The sequence below is a fragment of the Rhinolophus hipposideros genome (genome assembly GCF_964194185.1).
Source record: "Rhinolophus hipposideros genome assembly, chromosome: 9".
NCBI classification, from domain to species: Eukaryota; Metazoa; Chordata; class Mammalia; order Chiroptera; family Rhinolophidae; genus Rhinolophus; species Rhinolophus hipposideros.
This window is the reverse complement of record NC_138055.1, coordinates 73,396,868-73,421,284: the sequence shown is the minus strand read 5'-3', so window position 1 is coordinate 73,421,284 and position 24,417 is coordinate 73,396,868. Positions and strand designations below refer to the sequence as shown.

General features: G+C 33.4%; 1 protein-coding gene across 2 annotated transcripts in view; it reads right to left on the bottom strand.

Annotated features, from left to right (window-relative positions):
- Positions 1–24,417, bottom strand: part of SYT1 (synaptotagmin 1) — a 507,590-nt gene that overhangs the window by 401,438 nt on the left and 81,735 nt on the right. For both annotated transcript variants that reach the window (XM_081059199.1, XM_081059198.1), the window contains exon 2: positions 2,552–2,665. The gene's annotated coding sequence lies outside the window, so the exon portion shown is untranslated. The remainder of the gene's footprint in view (positions 1–2,551; positions 2,666–24,417) is intronic.

Sequence of the window (24,417 nt, the reverse complement as noted above, 5' to 3'; positions counted from 1 at the left end):
CCCTACTAGATATAATGTTGCTTTTTGCTTTCATCCAGTGCCAAAGGTAATCACAACATTCTTTGCATGCAGAAGACAGTTCTTTGTTCCCTCTCACTACAGTGTATTCTTACTTTAGAGTGTGGCATATTGAGTTGACAAACAATGTATACCTTGTTTGCACTAAAAATAAAGCTATGAGAAAATTCTCTTACTAAAATGAGATAACATAGAAATATTCATTTATGAATACATGGAAAACCCTGAACCCAAATTGGTTAACTTACTTGTACCAAGAAATTATCTTTTGAAAGTTTATCACTCCTAGGAGATGAGTCAATGGAAACTACAACAAAAACACAGGTTGGAATTCTTAAAGAAGTGATATTACTTAGATATATCTAATATTGAAAAAAATGACTTGTTACTTAGAAAGCTTTGTGAAACTAAAGATTCCAATGTGAAAAATAATACTTGTATAAACTCTAAATTTAATACCTTTGGCTGTTATAGATATCATTTATATTATTTGGCAACTTTGGGAAACTTTTATATTTTTATTATTTTATTTTGGGGGAGAAGCTTTTAAATTAATAGACATTCATATCCTTGACATCCTTAATATTTATTGAATTTTTAATTTAAAAATATTAAAGACTCACATGAAAGGGGAAATAAAATAGTATAAAATCCTTGGTGCAGTCATAGGAAATAAACATGTAGGAAAAAAAATCCAAATTTAATTGAATTTCAGTATTTTTATGTTTGATATCAATTATATGTCTACAATTTTGCAGTGTTTTTCTCTCAGCTGTTTCCTTGCCCTCATATTATAGAATAGTGGTTCTCAAACTTTGGAGTGCATTGGAATGATCTGATACACTTATTTAAAATGCTGGTTCTAGAGTCCACTCCCAGTGATTCTGATCAAGTAAGGCTGGCATGGAACTCAGGATATATATTTTTGTAGGCTGACTTCAGGCTACATTTTTGAGATGCTTCTTAAAATATTTTCAGAATAGAAGAAGAAATTATTCCTAGAATGCCTCAAGGTACAAGAGAATAAAATGGAAATGTTTTAAACTGTATGGTAAACCCACACTGTCAGGACATCAACACCTGCCCTTCATTATAAAATGATTGCAAAAACCAATAGACCTTAGTACTGTGAAAATTACTTTCTGTGAAACTAAAGTTCTTTTGATCTGGGTACATGCATTTTCAGACTACTTTGTTTTTCTAATCCATGTAAAGAAATTACGAAAATTAGAAAAAAAAAAGTGTTTCAACAATGACAACTGTGATCCTATTCTGTAGTATCATATTGCATGAGAGAGAGGAGAAACTCCTAGTACTAAAATAGTTCATTCCCAAAAGATGAAGAACTTATAACACAAGCCTACTGGACAGATTTATTTAATAAGATGATGAATTTATAGGAGTGTATAGTGGGTTTATTTCTATGTGATTTTAGTATTGGAGATTGATTGTAGCCAACTTCCTCAGGGAAAAACTAAGATGCAAATAATGGAATAAAGTCTTCAAGACATAGCTTCATACTGTAACATTATTTCTCCTCTGTACAGTGAGAGTAATGTGAAAAGTGATTCTTTAGAAATCCAGAACTTTAGTAACATTGGACTACAAATAATGATTAGTGAGATAATTCAATCACCTCCAATGTATTTGATAGAATTATGTTTATGCCTAGTGAAAGTGTTGGAAATGACTTAGACCAAAGAAGCTATTTGATTGGTTAATGAATAGTCTAAGAATGATAATTGAATTTGATAGAAATCATTAGTTAAGACATTCAAGCAGATACTCTACAACCCTAATTATATACGCTAACATGTATCATCAATACGTGATATATGTACTTTGTTGTTGAATTAGGCATATATGAAAGAGTCAGACATAGTACAGCGCAAAGAAACATCACTCTGAGACAAATACTGCCTCCACTCCTGCCCCCTTCCCCAATACTCTAGCTAAAATATAATCTGTACAGCAAGGCACAAAAGCACAGAGGCAGATGCCATGGCATATTCTTTTAGAATGCAAGGCTGCTCAACATCATCTACAGATAATGAACCATGACAACTCTGGATATGATGAAGTATAAAATGAGAGTAGGAAAAAGCAAAAAAGATGTTATGTAAATCACCAGTGCCCTCTCGACTAAACTAGGACTTGCAGGGCATTAACAGTAGTAATAATTTCAAAGGGCATGACAAATACTAATATTTAATATCATAAAAACATTTTTAAAGTAAGCGATATAGACCTCTCATCTTCTGTACAAATGCTTCCCCCACCCCACATGTGAGAGTAATGTGAAAAGCGATTCTTTAGAAATCCAAAACTTTAGTAACATTGGACTACAAATAATGATTAGTGAGATAATTCAATCACTTCCTATGTATTTGATAGAATTATGTTTATGCCTAGTGAAAGTGTTGGAAATGACTTAGACCAAAGAAGCTATTTGATTGGTTAATGAAGATAATGTGTGGGGATAAAGGGAGCATCATTAACAAAACCTTTCAAAGTTTCTGCTTTTCCCAAATACCTTAATCAGACCGTCGCAGTGCAATTTCCAGGAATGAAGCGATATGCAAATGAACAGAATTCCAAGCTGAATCCAGGCGTTTGTCACTCAAGTTCTTGCTCGTTCTTGTTTTCCCTTGAGGGAGAAAAATAAAAGAAATAATCCATCAAAATGCTGGCCTGCAACTCTGCACTTGCCTCTGCTACTATCTGGGCACAAAGCGATCTGCTTATGCAGCCCATTCATTATTCACATCCTGCTCCAGCTTCCTCAATTCCTGGTTGTGCCAGGTGCTCCAGGCTAAGAATCAATAGGTGTGAATCATGCTGACATAAAGAAAAATCTAGAAGAATAAATGTTTCAAAAAAAGCGAGTTTTTCACATTTCTCCTGACATATCTTGTTCAATGGCATTGGTCTATTGAAGATAAAAAGCATGTGCTGCCACAGAAGGTGCCCAGTGGAGTTATCTTCTGCAGGGAATTATCTCGAAGCAATTCATACTTTGTTTTGCTAACAAGACTCCTTGTTAGGATACTGAAGTGCTATCCTTCCCTGGCAATGTTCTCCCACCTTTTAGAATTATTGAAAAGCTAACTTGAGTCTATTTTGATTTGTGAATCTCTTTGTAAGCAACAACAGCTGCCACAGTGCTAATAAAAAGGAACGGCATTGCTATTTACGTAGGAAGGACACTGAAATATTGCACATACAACAGCACCTGAGTTGCAGAGGATCTCTATCAAATATTTTAATAGTTCCCTTCCCTCCTTGATTCTTTTGTCCTTGCCTCCTCCCTCCCTCTCTCCTTTCTTTTGCATTCTTTTTTCCCTACTTCCTTTTAGTCTTTGTTTTCTTTAATGCACTTCTTATTGCATATATCTATTCTTTGATAGAAAGCAAACTACTTTCTTATATTTGAGATTTTTAAAGAATGATTTTTAGAATATGAAATCCCCAAACTCTGATGTTGAAACACAAGTAGGGAGATTTAAGTTATCAGCTGAATCTTGTAGCCCCAATTAAGAACGGAGGCTCTGCAGATTCCAGTGGCTCTGATACTAATCACACCATTTTGCTCTCTTTTCAGTTTGGATTTCAATTCTCTAGAGGAAGCTAACATGGCAACACCCTGTGATTTGAGGATTCAAGTTTTCCTACTACAAGATAAATGAACACACAATCACCAGCAGCTTTCGTTATATTTTGAATAGAATTTTATAGTTCTTCTGCTGTTATTAAGGAGTCCTATTTGCCAATTAATGGACCAGCATCATTATGGCATAAATCCACGTAGACAAATCTTCTGTGGGTTTGCAAGGTGTGGGAAAACCTTAGTTGTTGGTTTAAAGAAATAGGTCCTGCATACAAGAGCTCTATTCCCGGAGTGGCTTCTGAGCTCCATTTTGCCTGGCTGAGATAGACAAGGGACGGTTGACTTCAGCTCAGGCTGTTTCCATTATAAATATTTATTATCTGTGATTCATTCAGTGAATGTTAATGGAGTGTCCTTATGGACCTTTTTGGGGGGTGAACAGATCTTGGGGATAAAAAAGAAAACAAGATAGTTTTTGTGCTTCTGAAAGAGTTGGGGATACAGATATGGAAATAAAATAAAAATATTACTACAAATTGATAAGTACTATAATGAAGATTTAGGCTATGTTAAGTGCTGAACAAAGGTTCTTCTCATCCTTAAGGAGAATTCTAATTTCTCATTTTGAAAGAAGTGGAAAGCTCTGTGCTTGTACGTGTATGTGTGCATTCTTCAGATATTGGGCATGAGGTGATCAAACGATACAGTCCTGAAATTATTTAATGATTTGCACAATTGTGGCTTTTCACAATTGGATCTTTTTTTTTCAACAGTGATTCTAAGCATAAAGTGGCTTTTCCCGCCAGAAAGCATTTAAAAGCTTTTCCCTATCGCTATAGGTCCCAGAAAGTATTTGATTACTAAGAAAGCACAGTCAACCGGAGTCATTTTCTACATGTTGCAGGGAATACATGAATTAGAAATATACTCCCATTCTGGAAGCCAAATAGCAAAGATTAAAAACCATCTGTCATTGGGATTATGAGCCTACAAGCAAGCAGTAGACTTCCAGCAGAGTCTGGGGCAGGAACAGTGTGTAACACAGATTTAAAAACACAAGATTTAACTAGACTCATTTGCACAGTCACATGGTTTAAAGGATATTACCAGCTCCCACCAGAACTCACTTTGCCCAATATGTTGCATAAAACCATGTTTTGTAAACTGAAGACATTTTTGATGGAAATTCATTCTCTTTCTCAGAAACAATTTTCTAAATGCTTATTTTGTGTCAGGCAGGGTCCAAGACACTTCAAGTTCATTGAGAGAGAATGAACTTGAGCAAAAGAGAACAAAAGAGAGAAATAGCTACCTCAGTGCCCCCTGACTTCACACCCAGGAAGCTTGCTTAGAGAGAGACAGATGACAAATATACACACACAAAGAACATATGTAATTACATAATTTAAATCATAATAAGTTCCCAAAAGGACAGGTGAAAATGCTAGGAAAGTGAAAGCAGGGGGCCTCATCCAGAATTGGCTTCCATGTAGAAATCACATTTAGGAATTACTGGGTTTGGAGGTATGTTGGGGTGAGGGTGGGTAAAGGGGTAGACTCAAGGTGGAACAGTATATGTGTGAAGTCCTGAGGCAGGAGGAGCTTTATACGTTTGAGAAACAACAACAAAAGGTCAATGTGGTTGTAATATAGTGAGTACAGAGAAACAGGCAGCATGTGAAGGCTGGAGGCAGAACTGGGTTAGCCTCTGCTGAGAGTTCTAGGTGAGGGAGCCATGGGAAACCACTGAAGGATCTAATCTCTTTAGTTATTCTTTGAATAATGGATTGGGGTTGGGGGTGTGTAGGGACATTTATCAGGATTAAATTTAAAAAACCTCTTTGCATGTGTCTATTGGCCATTTGTATGTCCTCTTTGGAGAAATGTCTAACTCAGATCCTCTGCCCATTTTTTTAATTGGATTGTTTTTTTGTTGTTGAGCATGAGTTCCTTATATATTTTGGATATTAGCCCCTTATTGGAGGAGTTGTTTACAAAAATCTTCTCCCATTTGGTTGGTTGCCTCTTTATTTTATCAATGGTTTCTTTTGCTGTGCAGAAGCTTTTTAGTTTGATATAGTTTCACTCATTTATTTTAGCTTTTACTTCCCTTGTCTTTGAAGTCAAATTTATAAACTCCTCTTTGAACCCAAGATGTTTAAGTTTAGCATCTATGTTTTCTTCTATGCAGTTTATTGTTTCAGGTCTTATGTTTAGGTCCTTGATCCATTTTGAGTTAATTCTGGTACACAGATGGTAGATGAGGAAGGGTAAAAGGGATCAAATATATGGTGATGGAAGGAGAACTGACTCTGGGTGGTGAGCACACAATGTGACATATAGATGATGTATTACAGAATTGTATACCTGAAACCTATGTAACTTTACTCACAATTGGCACCCCAATAAACTTTAATTTTTAAAAAAATTCTTTTACCTACTCTCAGGGGTAAAAATTATATTGATTTAAAAATTAATTTTCTGACTCCTTGATGTTTAGTTGGTTGATTTATTTTTTTAACTTACAATTAAGTTGCATTTTTCTTTATAATACTTATCATTATTCTACATATACGAGGTCAGACAATTAAATTCGCAAATCTGTTGCAATGAAGTTGCTAACTTTTTTTGATACCAGAGGGGATTATTCATTATGAATTTGTACCAACTGGACAAACAGTTAACCAAGCTTATTATTTGGAAGTGCTGAAAAGGCTGTGTGAAAAAGACGAAAATGATAGGAACTTTTCACCAATTCATGGCTCTTGTGTCACGACAATGCACCAGCTCACACAGCACTGTCTGTGAGGGAGTTTTTAGTCACTAAACAAATCACTGTATTGGAACACCCTCCCAACTCACCTGATCTGGCCCAATGACTTCTTTCTTTACCCAAAGTTAAAGGAAATATTGAAAGGACGACATTTTGATGACATTCAGGATATCAAAGGTAATATGACAGCTCTGATGGCCATTCTAGTAGGGTGGACTAGACACTGGCGTTGGTGCACAGCTTCCCAAGGGGAGTACTTCGAAGGTGACCATAGTGATATTCAGCAATGAGGTGTGTAGCACTTTTTCTAGGATGAGTTTGCGAACTTAATTGTCAGACTTCGTATAATTGTTTGTTTCTTCTTTCCACTACTACCTCTTCAAAAGCCTGTAAGAACTAGTTTTTTTGTTTTTTTGTTTTTTCAGGTTAGCTCACTGATGCATATCTGGGGTCTAGAACATCATTTGGCACATACTTGTAGCAGCTCTGGAAATACATCGTGAATGTATAAGTGAGCGGATAATTTAGAAAATTATCTCATACTAGTTGCTAGCAATCATTTAGTGTTATTCTTCCCCCTAAGTTACTTTCATGTGTGATCAATGTTGCATGGTAAAGTATAGCATATTAGATTAATAAAATGTGCTCCTGGTGATTCATCATTAAAAACTGTATATATAGAGTTGTAGCTTATGGAAAAGGCATAAATAAACCCATTTGGGCAAAGCAAATGTAGGAAAAATAAAAGATGAAAGCAAAATACATTTTGAGCTAACATACGTCTCTTAGATTTTAGGTTCAATCATTATAGAATAAGGTCTAATCATTTACCCATTATTTGACAGGGAATTTATCAGAATATACCAAACCCAAATGTATGTATTTCAAATTTTGTAATATTAAGAGTATAGTTTTATGGCACGTATGTAAATTTATAAAGCTAATAGACAAAAAATTTGTAATAAGTTAGGAATTTTAATATACTATTTCCATAGAGTAAGATGTTCTAATTTACCAATTATTTTCTTCCACTGAACATATGTAGTATAAATTTTATTGGGTTATATATAAATTGTTTTAATATATCAAACAGTTTAAATAATCTAGAGGAATGTGTTAAAAATTTCCAAACTTTATTTGCTTATGACGGGCTTAATTTTGACATATATGTTCAATTTTATGATATAATTTTTAAAAGGATAATATGTGTATTGCTCAAATACGGAAAATTAACTTTATAGTAGTCAATGTAAGTTAAAGGATTTAGTAGACCTTGGTAAAGAAAATATAAATCATTAGTTTATGATAAATTACCCCAGGTTTCTGATCTTATGTGTAAGCAAATCAGATGATATAGCAGCAAATTAACCAAGACATTAATTTTTGAAGAATAATTAGATTAGAAAATTTCTTTTGCCAAGATGCCCTACAGGATATTTGCATAAGAGCAATCTTGTTTGCAATGGGCAAAGACAAAAAATAGTAGAGCTAGGCTTTTACTTACATCATTCAAATTTTTTTTTCCCAGTTAAAATAATAATTTAGGATAAAATTTTTGCAAATTGTATTAGAAGTACAGAATGCAAAAATGTTTCAGAATTACCTAGTTGTCGGTTTCATTACCTATTGGTGAGCACCATAGCTCCAAGAAATCTGCATATCCCCTGACATATTAGGTAAGATTGTGGGCATTTATGTATTTATGCATCTTTACCAGATTCTCAAAAAGAGTCAATGATTCCCCTCCTTGATAAAATGTTGAGAAATGAAATTTCACTTGCCCAAGTTCTCACATTCATATCTTTTGATTCTCAATCTAGTGAGTGAAAAGTGCCATTTTCATCATAGACTTTATATTTCCCAGGTGCATGATTCAAGTCAAACTAATATAGCACTTTACTTCTAAGAATACAACATTAAAATAGCATAAAATACTCAGAAAATCAAGTTTTTGCTTTATTATTAGCATTAATTTTTTTTGCATTTTTTAAGCAAAAATGTCAGGGAGAAATCCTTTACCAAAATTAGTCAATGTGAGATGAAAGCTACAAGGAATTTTATATAATTTTTCTTTGTGAATTGATCAAAGTGTGTTTGAAAAGCTTGGCTCTCTTGTGTAATTTAATCCAAAAAACAATGCATTTACTTTCATCTTTATTTTTTTTAATTTTGAGAATCTCAGCATGGAATGATACACTGTGAATTTTAACAGCCTGTTTTTGTTCAAGTGATTGCCTTCAGTTTCTCTATTCCTTTGTGAGGACAAATGAATATATTTCTTTTTACTTTTGTAAATTTGTTTTAAAGTTTGGTTTTAAATTATTCAAAAGAGTTTTGGACTTTTTACAATCAATTGAGTTAGGAAAGAAATCTAGTGTAGAGATTTGCAAAAACTAGCCATCATGCACATGATCTATTGACCATTGCATATTAATTACTAGATGACAAATAAGAGCAACATTAGTAACAGTAGTCTACTATGAGAATTTAGGGGAACTCTGATCTGAAGTCCAGGTAAAAAAATCTGTGGGAGAATAGATCAGGAAAAAGCTCACGAACAGGTAAGGTACACACACACACACACACACACACACACACACACACACAATGTGTTATGACTAAAGCCAAAGTCATTCATTTTATGGCACTATCTGTGTCAGTTACAGCTGCAATTTCACAATCATTCCTGGATTGAGTAAAACATGATGTTAAAAATGTACTCTGCACAGCAATCAGTTGCCTGAGTTCCAGAAGACTTTCTTACATGCACAAGAGAAGCAGGGAAAGAGAACTAGCTATAATTTGTAGGTGAGGTTAGAAATTGAGTAGAGATACAAAATGTTAGAACCAACAGAGCATTGACATGTGCTTAGATTTTATTTAGTTACTTGTGTCAAAATGTGCTCTTTTAATAAGTCTTTCAATAAAGCATAATTTATTAACACTTATGCTACTTAATAAATTTAAACTTTTAAAAAGTTTGGAATAATATTTCTATTGTTACGATTATATGTCACTTACTATTTTACTATAAATCCAGTTTAACAAAAAAAGTGAATGGACTCTTGTATAGAAAAAAAATATTGAGTGATATTTACAGTAAAGAACTGAATTGATCTTTCAAAGATGGTTATTTTTTGGTTATCACTGGGTTCTGTCTTCTGACATCTTGAGTTCAAATCCAGGCTCCAGAACTTCCTAACTATAATCCTCAATTTACTCATTAAAAAAAATTGAATATAATAATTCTCCAATAGTGCTGCTTTGAAAACTGGACAAATAATTCAATTAAAATGTTAGCATATAATAAGCCCCATTGGTTTGGCTATTGTAAATGCTAATAATATTGATATAATTATTCTTTTTAATATAAAGTTAACACAAATTTTAAAACACTATGTGCTAGAGGACCCCATTCTTCAATGCTGAAGGCAGACATACTATTATACTTTATTGGAGTGTGTATCTCATCACCGTACTGAATGTTACTTATAATTTTTATTCACATGTCATGTTTCTTATCTTGCCTCTTAGTCTCTTGAGGGTAAAAAAATGTCTTATTAATTAATCTTTTCCTTTCTTTTTGTTCTCTATTTTTCCTTTCTTCTCTCTATTATATCAACGCATACGTATTTATTGAGCAATTATGTGGCAGGCCCTTTTGTAGATCTGAAGTTACAGGGGCAAACAAGACAGATAAAATCTGATGTCATGTTGCTTTGGTTCTTATAAAATTCAATTAAAATTCTGTTACTATTTGCTAAATTCAATACCAGTATTGGACTGCAGATATAAAAGTAAAGACATGAACAAATATATACATAATAAATAGTTTAGAAAATGCATTTAAAATTCAAGAAACTGTAAAAAGGGAAACATTCATGAAAAGGCAGTACAATCATAAAAAGTAACTACAATAATGAAGGCAGAATATACTGATGTTGGTTGAATGGCTATGTATTATCCAGTGAAAAAAAATCAAGCTGTTTTTTACATAAATAAGCACTGAATAAACCAAGTTATAGTTAAGCCGCAACAATTTTCAAAAAATAATTTACAGAAGGAGCCGTATACCTTGATGAGAAAAGAGCATATCAATAAAGAAATAAATGAAGTAAATTATAAAATTTTTAAAAAATTTATTTTATGGTATGCATTTACTTTGAACAAAATATTGAGAATGTCCTAGATTTTTACCTCACACTGTCTGTGGCAGAAGAATCTAGATACAAAAAAACCCAGAAAACCCAGACATAGCAAATACAATAGGGTAAGAAAAACTCTATGAAATAACTTGTACACGTAATAGTAACCACTTTTTGTTTCTAAACTTCATAAATTACCTATTTTTTAAATGCCATATCTTCTATGTATTATTTGGGCAATAAAAAGAGAATATGAGTAGAAGACAACTGTATGAATCTCAACTAAGCAATTAAATTAATAATTTACCTGTTTCTTAAATCAGATGTAAAAGCACACAACAATTAAAGCTATTAAAGAATCACTAACATTTTGAGTCCATCAATTACATTGGAGAAAAGGAGACTAGGATATTTATTTTTAGTCCCTAGAATTATTTTATATTTCTAAAAGTATTGTGAACTAAAAAGAGCCACTCAAAAAAATGAAGTTAGAAATTGTGTAAAGTTTAAAACCAATACTTACCTGGCAGGGGAGATACCACGAAGTTTAAAACCAAGTCCAATTAATGACTGAATTATTTATGACATACAGATGAAATTTTAGAATATGTAAAACTTAAAAAAATGAGCTACTTTAATTATTTCCATGTTCTTTAAAATATGTACATACAAATCAGTGAAATATGTTTACTTTGAAAACTCTTAGATCTTTAGGCACTACAAAATAAGAAAATGTATATAATTTTCTAAACCTACTCTATTAGAAAATACCTATTTCAATCTGAAGAATTATACTCAGCACAGTGTCTTGTGCAAAGAGATAAACATCAACGTCTCCTGGTAGAGAATCTTGGATAATTAAGTTATCTCTTGATGTCTTTGATCTGAAAACCTTATGCTTCTAGTGTACTGTTGAAGGCGAGTGGGTAGTAGATCATTTATCAAGTTCTTAATACCATATGAGGGAAGATATACTATTATCCCCATTTTACAGATTGGAAACTCAGGAATAGAATGATTATATAAATTATTCAAAGTCACACTATTAGTGAGAGGTTTAGCTGAGATTTGTATTCCAGCTATCAGTCTTTCAGACTAATTCTCATTGGCATAACATTCTCCTATATTTCTTAGTGTATGGCTAAAAGATTGGTGAACCAAGATAAATTGGCTAATATACGTAATACTGCTGAGATAGTCTAGGATGTGAAATGGACATAGTGTGCTGATGGCTTGTTTTAGTTTAGGCAAAGATCTTCACATTTTCTTTTGAAACTCATAATGCCTATAACTAAAACTAACTCCCACTCCCCACCTTCCTCCCCCCACCCCACACACATACATTGTTTCCTTTCTCTCTCATTGGGTCATGTGTTCATTCATTTCAATAGGGTTTATTGGAAATTTATAATGGGCTAAACACAAATATAAATGACAGTTACTTTAGTCATGAACATCAAAGGGAATCATCTTTGCCTCCTTCCCTCTTAGTGTAATCAGGCCCAATTCTATTAATTCTTTCTTCTTAATGCATCTAATAGCAAATTGCCTTTTCCTCTCCATTGGAACCATTAATGCATTGAGATGGCTGACTCAGGTCTTTAGCACTTTATACTTGGAGTACTGCAACCACCTCTGGAGTAATCTTCTACCTCCAATCTATCCTACACACTAACACCAGATTAATTTGTCTAAAATACTTAAGCATATAACAAAGCCAATTCTTAGAAGAGAAAGTACTAGTAGATAGAGCAATAGATATTGAGGCTGGGGCTATCACTTATAAATTTTCTCCCTGAAGATAATCATGATACCCTGACAAGGCATCTTTTACAAATTATCCAGTGAAAATGCAAAACTGAAAATGCAAAACTGATGAATTATGTCACACTCCCAGTCAAAATCGTCAATGGCTCCCTGTTGCTCTGAGGGTAAGTCTGAACTCCTTATACTTACAAGGCCCTTTATTTTGTAAAAATTGAAGTTAGACATTGGGTTAGGTGTCCTGCCTTTTACAACAATCTTGATGTCTTCTCCAGCCTCTCTTTTTCATACTTCCCTCAGTTTTTACATCTTCAAATCAATTTCTGGAATAAGTCAAGCTACTTCCTCCATTCCTCACTTGACTTATTCTCATTCCAATTCCTTACCATGGCACATAAGGCCTTTCCTGGCCTTAGCTACAATTCTCCAGCATCCTCAGTCTACTCTAGACAAACTGGCCCTTCCTCCAGGTCAAAAAGCGTGTTCCTACCAAGGGCCTTTGCACTTACTCTTCCCTCTACTCATGATCTTTCCCTGGATATTCACATGGCTCATTTCCTCAGTTTATTCCCATCTTTTATCAAAAGTCACCTTTGTAGGGAAGTCTTCCAGTGCCACTGTGCCATTTCCCCATGTGTATGTTCTTTATAACTGTTATCAAGACCTGACATTATAGACTTTATTTGTCCATTTGTTTATTTTGTTTCCCTCATGCTACAATGCATGAAAGCAGACATTTTTATTTTATGCATGCCCATGATACCAGCACTTTGGACAGTATCTGGACCATATGGGCACTCAATAAACCTTTGTTGAGTGAATGGGTTTTTCATGTCTCAGCTTGGATATTATGTCTGCTAAAAATGGTCCTAACTCTCATATTGGCATGATTCCTTTAAAGTCTGGGTTAGGTGTCCTGCCTAATTGTTTGAGTCGACACTGCCCTAGGCCTGACACAGATTGGGCAAGTGTTCAGTAATCATTTATTGAATTAGGCATACACTGAAAACACTTTTAGGTCTTTTTCTTCAGAATTTAGAGTAAATTAAGATATGAGCTATTCTTTTTAACTTTGTTGGTAAATGTACATGGAACACTGAGATTCACAGATGAACTTTTCAATGAAATGATGTAGAATACATGTCCTCTCAAATTAATTTCATCCTGTTTCCTTGGCCATTGCATAAAATGTTTCCTTTGTAAATTTCAGATTTCAAAATTTCTTTTATTGGGAAGTATATATCCTTATGAGAATCTCACGACTCTTTCAATAAAAATTCACATATATTCAATATATAGTTTTTGCTTTTAAGAGATAAAAGCAAATAAAATCCTGAAGCCCAAAATAGACTCCAACACTATGGACTCGGATAAAAAACCCTTGCTGTTTTTCCTCTCTCTTTCTGCTTTCTACCCATTTAAAAACAAGTTCAATTTTCTCCATACTAAGCCAAAATATTAATTCTACATTGCCTCTCCTTTTAAGATACACCGACCTTTCTCCTCTTTAGTATGAAACTTTCATGGTAAACTTTTCTGCACTTACATCCATATGTCTATTAAATCTTTAGCAATCTGGCTTTCTCATTCATTCTACTAAAGTCATCGTGAACCTCAGAACTGTCAAATCTAACACCTACTAATCCTCAATTTTCAACTTCTCTACACCAGTGTGATTAAGTACCATTCCACTGTCTCAGAACTTTGGTTGTGTGTCAGTACACACAATCTTTGGTTTTTGTAGGTCTGTGTTCTATGTTAGTATCTTTTTCTGCTTATTCTTCCTTTATCATATCCATATTTAAACCCCGCAAGCTTTTATCCTCAGCTCTCTGTTTCTATTTTGTTCCATGTACTCTCATATTATTAGTTTCAATATTATTGCTATGCAGATTACTCCTAACACTTCATCTTTAACGCTGGCCTCACTATGCTCTGGCCCTAAATTTCCTCCTGGTGGTTATCTACTTATAGATGTCCCGCTGGTATATTAAACTCATAAACCTCAAATGAAATGTGGCACACTTCCTTCACAGCTTTTCCTCATTTTGTGTTCCCTAGTTCAGTATCTGATAAGAAAACTTAAATTCATCTTTGACTCCACATAATTTCCACTCCCACATCTGATGAAGTGTCACATGTTATTGATTCTTCCCCTGAAATGTCCCTGGTATTCTTTCCCATCTATTCTATCAGATCACTGGCTAATCCAGGTTCTTATCATGTTATTCCCTATATGTGCTTTAACTTCATAACTGATGTCTTCCCTTTAATATCCTGCCACTTCAACCCTATCTCCACACTGTTCTGCCCTCTAGCCTTGCTTTATACTTCCAGAGCACTTTGTATTTCTATTAAAAGATTCACTTTATTTTTCCAAATACTGCAGTTGATTGCATACATGTCTACTTTTGCCATCAGATTATTAATTTCTGAGAGGCAGAAATGATATCGTAGCCTATTTTATATCCTTCTTAGTGTCACTTTGACCACAGTGTGAACTTAATAAATATTTGTTAAATTGAGCATAAGGATGTGTGAGAAAACAAATCAGAAAATGTGGCATCATTGTGCTAGGCTGGCTAAGATGCCGTTCTCTACTGTGACACAAGAAAATAAAACTATATCATGGTCCTTGATAGTTTATGCTCAAATATTAGCTAATATTTTATTGATTATCCTTGATATTTAGTTTTTGAACAAGGAGTTGTTCAGTAATCTACTAAAAAAATTCAAGAACGTAGAAGCATATATTGAATTAATAGTCACATATAATTCAGAAATTAACAATTATTTCACTTAAATTTGCTCAATACTTATTTGCAAGACAATGTCTTTATAAATACTACTGTGAGTGTTTTATAATCTATAAAAAACATGGAAGGGATAAGTACTTTCTCCAAATCAAAAAATATAAGGGATTGATTCACATGGTTGAGTTTTTTAATCATACTTTTGGGTTTAGTCTAAGACTTTGTAGATAGAGAGATAGGTGACTTACCTTGCCATTGTTTTTATTCTGACTTATCTGAAACAAGTGTTATGACAGAAATGTTTGACATATATGTTATGAAAGTTAAAAATGTGGTGTTAGAGGAAACTACTCTCCGTAGAGAGCCAGGAAAAATAAATAGGCAAGATGGTGTTGTAGAAAGATTGTGGGTTCCCAGAATTACACAGACTTGGAATTGAATTGTGACTTTAGCACATTACCAGCTCAGGAATCTTGAGAAAATTGTTCAAACTCCATATCTTTAAATGATGATAATGGTACCAGTCTTAGAGTTATAAGGACAGAATAAGATGAAGTATGACAAATGAATGATTAAGGTATGTAAATGTTTAGTGCTCAGCAAATGTTGCTCCCTTCCCACCACCCTGTTTTCTAACAGAACATAAACTAGACATAATAAATATGTGAACTCTGCACTTCTAAAGGGATCAATCTATTTATTCATTCAAGAATTTTTACTGATGATCTATCCAGTTCTAGGCAACATGGTATATATGGAGATAGAGTATTATGATGGTTAAAGGGCCTAGAGAACAATCTTGATTCAAGTGTCAGCTCTAGAACTTACTACTGTGTGATCATCAGCAAGTGGTGTCTGAACCCTTGAGTCATACCTATGGAAACCCTCAGATTGTGTTCCCTTTTTTTTCTATGAAGTGTAACTGAAATAATGTTCAATTTACCGGGTAACCATATTAAAGATGTTAACTGTTATCAGGACTAGATGTAGATTTTAGGGGGAGACATGTACTTGATTTGTATTTAAATAGCTTGTGTTTGAAATACCAGGAGGTCAATCAAGCACAGATATCTAGTAGGAAGTTAGAATAGAGGATTATAATCTGTATGTTCCAGGAGGCAAGGGTCGTGTTTTGTTTGCTCAGAATTATATTTCCCTGTGCTCATAACATCTGCTCAATCAGTAATAACAACAGTGATTATGTACCAGGTTCTGCTCCAAGATTTTTACATATGTAGTTAATTTAACCCTGAAAACAATGCTATGGAAAATGTACCATATTTTCCATATTTCGCATGAGAAAATGAGGCACAAAGATATTAAATAATTTGCCCAAGATTACAAAACCAATAAGTAACACTCACATTTACATCTAAGCATTTTGTCATCAACATTCACACTCTTGACTACCCTAATTTGTGAAAGTAAGGAATAAACAACAGATTTGAGAGCTGGGGATAGAGAATTGAGATCGTTTGTATATAGGTGAAAGCAGAGGCTGACGGAATAGCTGAAATCTCTCAGGAAACATAAAGAGTAAGAAGGGAAAATGGATTGGGCATCCTTGGGGAACACTGACATTTAATATGAGGTGGCTAGTTAAAATGTAACATACCCAATAATCAATCAAAAGAAAAAGTATTGTGTTGGAAGACAAAGTAGAAGAAATTTCTAAAAGTAGAGAGTGTGTCAAAAAGCCAAGTCAGTTATAGATTCAAAGTATATCTCTTGAAAGAGCTGTCAGAGACAGAACGAGAGAGAACATAGAGTGGGCAATGGAATAAAATATAACAAAATAAAATGGTACATGATGACACAGAGAATAAGCATAGCGATACTTCTGTGTGCACTTCTAATCATTACTCAGAGGACATTACTAGTGTGAGACATTCAGGATACACACATATATCAACAAGTATTTTCATGAACTAAAAAAAAAAAAAAGACATTTCTTAAACTTAAAAGAAACCCACAATTTTTAATTCCTACTTTCTAAGAATTCATATAACAGATATTCTTTTTCAAGATGCTGTGAAACTAACAAATGGGAGGAAATAGAAGTGAATTAGTAAACTCTTGAAAGATTTAAAATGATGAACAATATTTTAAAGTTTAGAAATGAGATTAGAAATAATTTCTCATTTTGGATTGGGTCTCATTTCTCTTTTATTTAGTGCACATAAATCATTTTCCTAAGTAGCATATTGGAATTTATTGGAATTACTAGTAGTTAATAATAAAATCTTGCTGTTACTCATATCAGTATTTTAAAATTGTGCAGAATTCTAAATTCTTCACATTTATTTGGTCACAACAACCTGTTTATACTTAAAGAAAAGCTCAGAAGCTATTATCTTTCTTTGGGCTACCCTTGAAGAAAATTCATCAGCTTCTGGGACCCAAATATTTTTTTCTTTCAAAGGATTTCTTTCTTTATCCCTCACAGTTCCTTGTTCTAAACAATGAAGGCTGCTGAGAGAGGGGACTTGACACAATTATAGGAAATCAATGTTGTATAGCTTACATATGTGTTTCTTTTTCTTATAAGATTTTTTAAACTTCATTATTTCTATATGGCTATAGTTTTATTTCTTTAAAGCACAAATTGTAAAACAGTTTTTATGCCATGTACAGCATACTCACTATTATATTGTGACCATTCATTATAGAATTTATATGTGCAGTCATCCCATTTTTGGTGAGCTAAGTTTTAGACCTTATCTCCAAATCTTCCAAAATTCTAGAGAGAGAATGTATTACCTCATTTCCCTTTATTAGTATATTAAAACCAAATCTTAAAAGAGTACAGTAGCAGATAAAGGACTTTATTAATCTGATATAAGAATCTTTTCAAAATTAAGATATATGAATATGAATAAAAGGATGGGAATCTTTAAATTGAGTTTGGACTTTAATATAAAACTAATTCAATATAGAGGGGAAACTAATGAAAAAACTACAAATTATCCTTTATTACAGAGAACTTCTGAGAAAATACACATTCAATTAACTAACTAGTCATCCTTTTTTCATTCATGAGCACTTACTAGGTGCAAGCCACTGTGTTGAGATCTAAATTGTAATTAAAAATTAGTTGAATGAGGCCTGGAGGGAAAAGTGTTCCAGGGAGCTGTTTCAGCACAGACAGTTTCTGAAGTAACTGAGTGTGTGACCAGAACAACTGGACCACAGAAAACAAAGTGGGAGAGAGGAGCCATAATGTGGGGAAGGTAAGGGGGATTCAGCTCCCAGAGATCCTGGAATGTCATAGCAAGGATGTTGGACTTTTTTTTTCTTATATTTTATAAAATCATTAAAAAGTGTTAAGTAGGGTAGTAACTTGATCACATGAATTTTCAAAGCATCACTTTGGCTGTGGCTTAGGTAATAGATTTCAGGGAAATGGTCATGGAGGAGTTAAGTTGCACAATTATTTATTCCCAATTCTGATGAACTAAATTCGTTGTTCCTATCATCCAATTATTTTTTTAAAAAAAGTTTGAATTCTAACAGCTTGCTTTTAGAATCATCCTATTAGATTAGGACTGAGTACACACATAGGCCAACTCTCCCCTTCCCTGCCCCAAACACACTCACGTATAGAAACTCACCACATTATCTAACCTCTTTGCAAAGTTGACATGCATGGTTGATGTAGTATTTAGGTCATAGACTTTGAACTAGTTTTCTAGTAGTGATGTTCAGTTTTTATTATAACTTATAGGCTACACAGGGTAGGTTGGCATAGAAAAAAGTAAGGTAATTGACTTCCGGAGTGATAATAGTATTAATTATATATCCTCAAAAGAATACTAGTGAGTGATTACTGTGTGCCAAGAAGTATTCTAAACACTGGTACTATTTAATCATTGTAACAATCCTATGAGATAATGTCTGTATACATATATATATATATATATATATATATATATATATATATATATATATGTATATATGTATATATATATATATACATACACACGATCCATTGGATAACCTATCTTATTGAGATAATTCCCTAACTTAGCAAAGCGACCCAAGCTTCTGCATAAACTCACCATATTAGGACAGTCAAAAAGTTTGAAGTAAGCAAAACAAAACCAAGCTAAGGTAGCTTAAAACCCAAAAAAGAGAAAACTCTATGAAACAACAAAAACACAATCCGATACTTTCACCCCAATACAATTTTGTTATAGGAAATTATATGACATTAAAAAACACTGTAGGCATGTATCAATATTAGAGTTAGTCTCTGATTGGTTCTGAATAATATATGAGTCCAAAGGTTTTACCACAAAGTTGGTCAAGTAAAGCGTCAGGTACTTAGTAAATGATCATGTTCACCAACCAAAATGTGACTTGTCAAATAGAAAAAGAGATGCAATGTTTCACAATTCTTCCCACTCATGTACAGAGCTCACATTTTCTGGAAGGATGATCATTTTATCTGGTGCTAAGTGTCCTTCTTCCTAAGTACTTTTCAAGTTACCATTAGTGATGCATAAGAACTGCTCATTATTTAAGCAATGTAGCCTACAACTACCTTCTCATTTCTCTCATGTGACCTACTTCTTGGGATCCAAAGAAAAAGCTGACTGCTACAGGAGATGTGTTTGCAAAGATAATAGCTCTGTTTAGAAAGACAAAGGATATAATCAATTTCTATAAAGACATGAAGGCAGTTGATTGGGTCAACGTGAACTTGCTCACAGAAATCTTGAATCACTACAATTTAAGGGAGTAACAACTGCTCAAAGAGTGAAATAGCAAACTTAAGACAACAACAGAATAAATATGAAATATCCTACCCCATGGATATTTTGAGTAATGAAATGCACTACTTCAGAGAGGTAGAATGAAAATATAACTATTTTTAAAGAAAACTTGAGATAACTAATGGATGACAGATCCATATTGGGCTATTGAACAATAGAATTGCAATAGTTTTATATTGCTCTTTGCCTCCACTGTAAGTTCCTTAGCCACTATGTGAACATAGATAACGGGCTAATAGAAAATTTTATAACTCAATTATAACTTAATATATATCTTTTTAATTCTACAGGGAAAACTATGGTAGGTCCTTCTTTAAAATTTTTAGTTAGCCTACTTTTTCTCAGTTAAAATTCTTCAAAGTGTTCCTCATTCCAGCCAATTCACATCTCCCAGAAGCCATCCCTCACCCATTGATCTGAGTGAGAATCATTCCTTTGTACCTCAGACTATCCCGTGCCCCTCTCTTCATGTGACACTACTGCTACTGCTCTACTCTGCATCTTTACTTGCTGGTCTTTTCCAATGGACTGTGGTGTGCCAGTGGCAGGGAGCATGGGAATATATTTATGAATATATTTATCTGTCCATTACACCCAGCTCACCAAATGATTTAATTCATTGCCATAGGAGCTCACTTCTTTTTTCCATGAAGAAGTAGGTGAGAAAAATTGATTCAGAAAGGTGTTTCTAGTTTTCAAATTATTAAACATATTTACTTTTTTGACTCAAGAAATGAGCATTGACTTTGTAGATCGCTCTACTGCGAGGTTCTATCTACATTTAAATTATAAAAGAAAATATTGTCTAATTTGTTAAAATTTATGCCATTACTTAAAATGCTTGTTAAGAGAAAACCTGGAAAGGCTAAAAGTTAGAATGAAATCTAAAAGAATGGATTCAAACATGGTTTAAAAAAGCAGACTAAGATTTCCACTTTTACCTTTTTTCTCCCATGGTATGCAAAACTCCCAACAAAATATGCAAGTGGTAAAGTTGTGATATTTATTGTTTCTTTACTAACATGTTGAGTATTAGACAATAAAGTATATGTAAGATTTTTAAATTATTTTAGTTAAATTACTTTTAAATCACATGACATTTTTAAACCACTCTGGAATGCAGATCTTTTCACTTGGGCTATAGATGGTTTTTCAAAATCACCAGTAGTGTGTCTTTGTTTCTTGACTCCTGTAGTTCAAACACTTTAGAACTACGTTCCTCAGAAAGAGTCACGTCATGCATCCCTCCTGATCTTGGCATAACATTCAAATACACTTACAGTTCCAAAGGACCTGAAAGCATTTCCAACTGTTATCTCTCTTTTCTACTGAGTTTCTCCCTTGTTTTACAGCGGGCAACGAAACTGTGTTTTTATTAGCTTGAAACAGAGTAGAGCTCAGCAGCATTCTGTGGTGAGGACACATTTGTTTAAGAAGCCCTGGCATCTATTGTTCTGTAGTAAGAATCAGAACCTCTATGTTTGATTGATTGTTTCTTTCTAGGTGCCTCTGGTAAGAAGCATCCATCAGAATATTGTATCTATTAACTTCTTTTTTTGGGGGTTCATATCGAACAGCCTCTCTAGTAGAACATATCCTCATTTACATTTTAAGGTAGCAGCATTGATTCATAAACATGCTTGTAATAGGAGATGGGTACAGAAGGAATAAAGGACATTTGAAGCATAGTAAAACCAGTATTTTTATGTATGGAAGCTTTTTGATTATAATTACTCTTAAATAGGATTATAATTTCAGTAGCTCTAAGCAAACATCTTAAAATGCTGCATTTGAAGTTACATATAAGTTTATTCTAAATAAATTTATAACATATATATTTAATAAGAAAATCTTTCTTCCAAATGATCCTTAGAACACTGCCTAAGTTCCACAAAATAGAGCTTATACTAGTTAATATATATAGCTTCCTATCAATTTGTAAAGAAAGTAAATAATAGGCGGAATAATTTGCTGAAAAACGGAGAAAATAAAGTTTAAAATGGGTATATTATAAGAATAAATATTTACATACAAACTAATTTCATACATATTATAAACAATAGCCTCTTAGGCCCTATATTCTTCGAAATCAATATTAAATGTATCTTGAATGTTTTTCACACTCATACAATTGATACAAAATGAGATTAAAGCATAGTACACTTTCCTTTATTTAAATTATGCTGCAAATAGTAAAAATCATTCACTATAAAGAATAATACATACTCTTTTGAATGATCTTTGGTATATGCCTAAACTTGCCTGGTGGGGACTAGGTCAGAATGATAACTTTGGAGTATATGAACAAACAGAAACAACCATGGCAAGATGGCAAGGAAGTGATCAATAAACTTCTGTTTGGATTTGTGAAATAAATTAAAAAGAAATTTGAAGTATTTATTGATGCCTTGCCTTCTAAGTGACAGCTCTTGTTGCAGTATTTTTCTTGTGGTTTGGAACTAACTGGACCTCAGAAGGATACCATTTATTAAAGGGTATTCGGAGAAGAGAGATTAACCTTATCTCTAACTATAACTGTCTTCATAAAGAAAGATGAAAAGTATACTCAAAATGGCCTTTTCAAATTTTCCTTAAAAATTACAATGTGAACAGAACTGGAAGAGGCTATGATCTCAAATGAAGCTATGTGAGGATTTAGGGAAAAAGAGAAGAAACGGAGAGAAAGGAAATTTTTAAATTATTCCTAATGTTTGAAAATTATCTGAATGCTAGAATGTTAATAAAAATGCAGGTTGAGTAAACTAAGTTTTGAATCTTAAATGATTTCTTAACCAAATAATATGCTCTAATGTTATTGCTTTTACACATTTTGGGGGGTTTAACATTTATTTATTTGGGGAGTATATTTGAAAATACCTTATGAGATTAAGACCTTTGGTGTTTTGTTATTTCTTTTAACATACATGTCAGATTCATTTTGGTCAAAGAGAAAGTGTAGTATATTTGGGCCAGTATTTTGACTCTCAGGCTTTTCATTTAGAAAGATACAGGGTCCAATTCTGGTTCTTCACACCTACTGGCTATGTGACCCTGAGCAAATGATTTAATCTTTGTGAATCCATTTTGTTGCAACAGACAACAGAAACAACCCGAGTTTTTTGTATCCTTGAAAAAAAAGAGTTCAGCTCAATATTTGAATATAGTAAGTGCTTCAGCAAGTGGTAGAATGAGAAAGTAGAAGAGTTTGCTCTAGGATATTTAGAAAACATTTTCATTTAAATAGAAAAGAAAAATCCACAAATACTTATTAGGTATTCTTCCCAATAATCAAGGAACACAAGTGAACAGATTAAGTAAGTAGATGTTTGTTCATTGTTTTCCCTCAATCAGTGGACACCTGGGTGAATCAAGTGTACGCAACCTTCAGCAGCAAGTCTTTTTATGGCATTATCTCGCTAGTCCTCTGTTATAGTAGCCTCAAGATAAAATCCATGTTCACTCTGATGGACATTTTCATCGAAAATCACTGACCTGGGTCTCCTATTTCATTTTTCTCTTTCTAGTCAGGAAAGGCTTTGGGGCCCAGATAGGTTTTCAGATGTGTTTTAAAAAATGGGGTAAATGTGTTCCAGAGAAAGGGGGTCTACTAACACGCCTGAGTAGAAAATCATCAAATATTCTGAGGATAGCGCCAGGGCAGACAGATAGGAGAAGGGACATAATTCTGAAGTGTAAGGTTTGATATGTAGAATGGATTTCAGAATAACTCCACAACTGTAGGATTCTTATACCATACCTGGATACCAAAAAGTCATCAACAGAAGACTCGTGCTTATCAATGAAATATGGCATGATCTTAAGTAGAAATTCCATATATCTTCAAATATATAGTTATCTCATACAAAACCTGCTGCAAAACGTGAGTTTTTCCCCTCACTTTTCACTTATTTCACTTATGCTTTTGGTTTTCTAACTTAACTATTTTAGTTAATTTTTTTCACTTATCCTTTTGGTTTTCTAATTTAACTATTAATGAAGTCAGTCAGTGGTTTTAGCCCATAAATACCTGACTGGTGATAAATTTGAAATCACATTTACCATTTGTCAGCAAATGGCGATATTGCATAATTCTCGACAATGGCTGCCAATTTCCACAGATCTAAGCCATGTCTAAGTGACAATTGTCCTCTGTCACCATTTAACTCTTCAACCATACCTCAAGTCCTGGTTTTCACACCACTGTACCTTTATCAAAAGAGTCTCGATATTAACTTTATTACTTCTTAAAATTAACTAAACACAATATAGCCGAAATAAATGAAAATGTACTAACATTTTTATTCATTACCATTTGTTCACCCGACTACCATTTATTGAGAGCCTACTATGTGCCAGGCACTGTACAAGTTATGAAGTTACAGCTATAAGAGAGACATCTGCTGATCTACAAGATGACACTGAATAGAGCAAGAGCATTTGATAAAGGAAATATAAAATAAAAAGCACAAAACAGATTTACTATTTGCACTAGAACGATGACTTCAGTAGTGAATAAGCTTGGCTACCAAGCTTACTTATATTGTTATTAGTATTTAGTAAGATATTATTCAAGTAATTATTA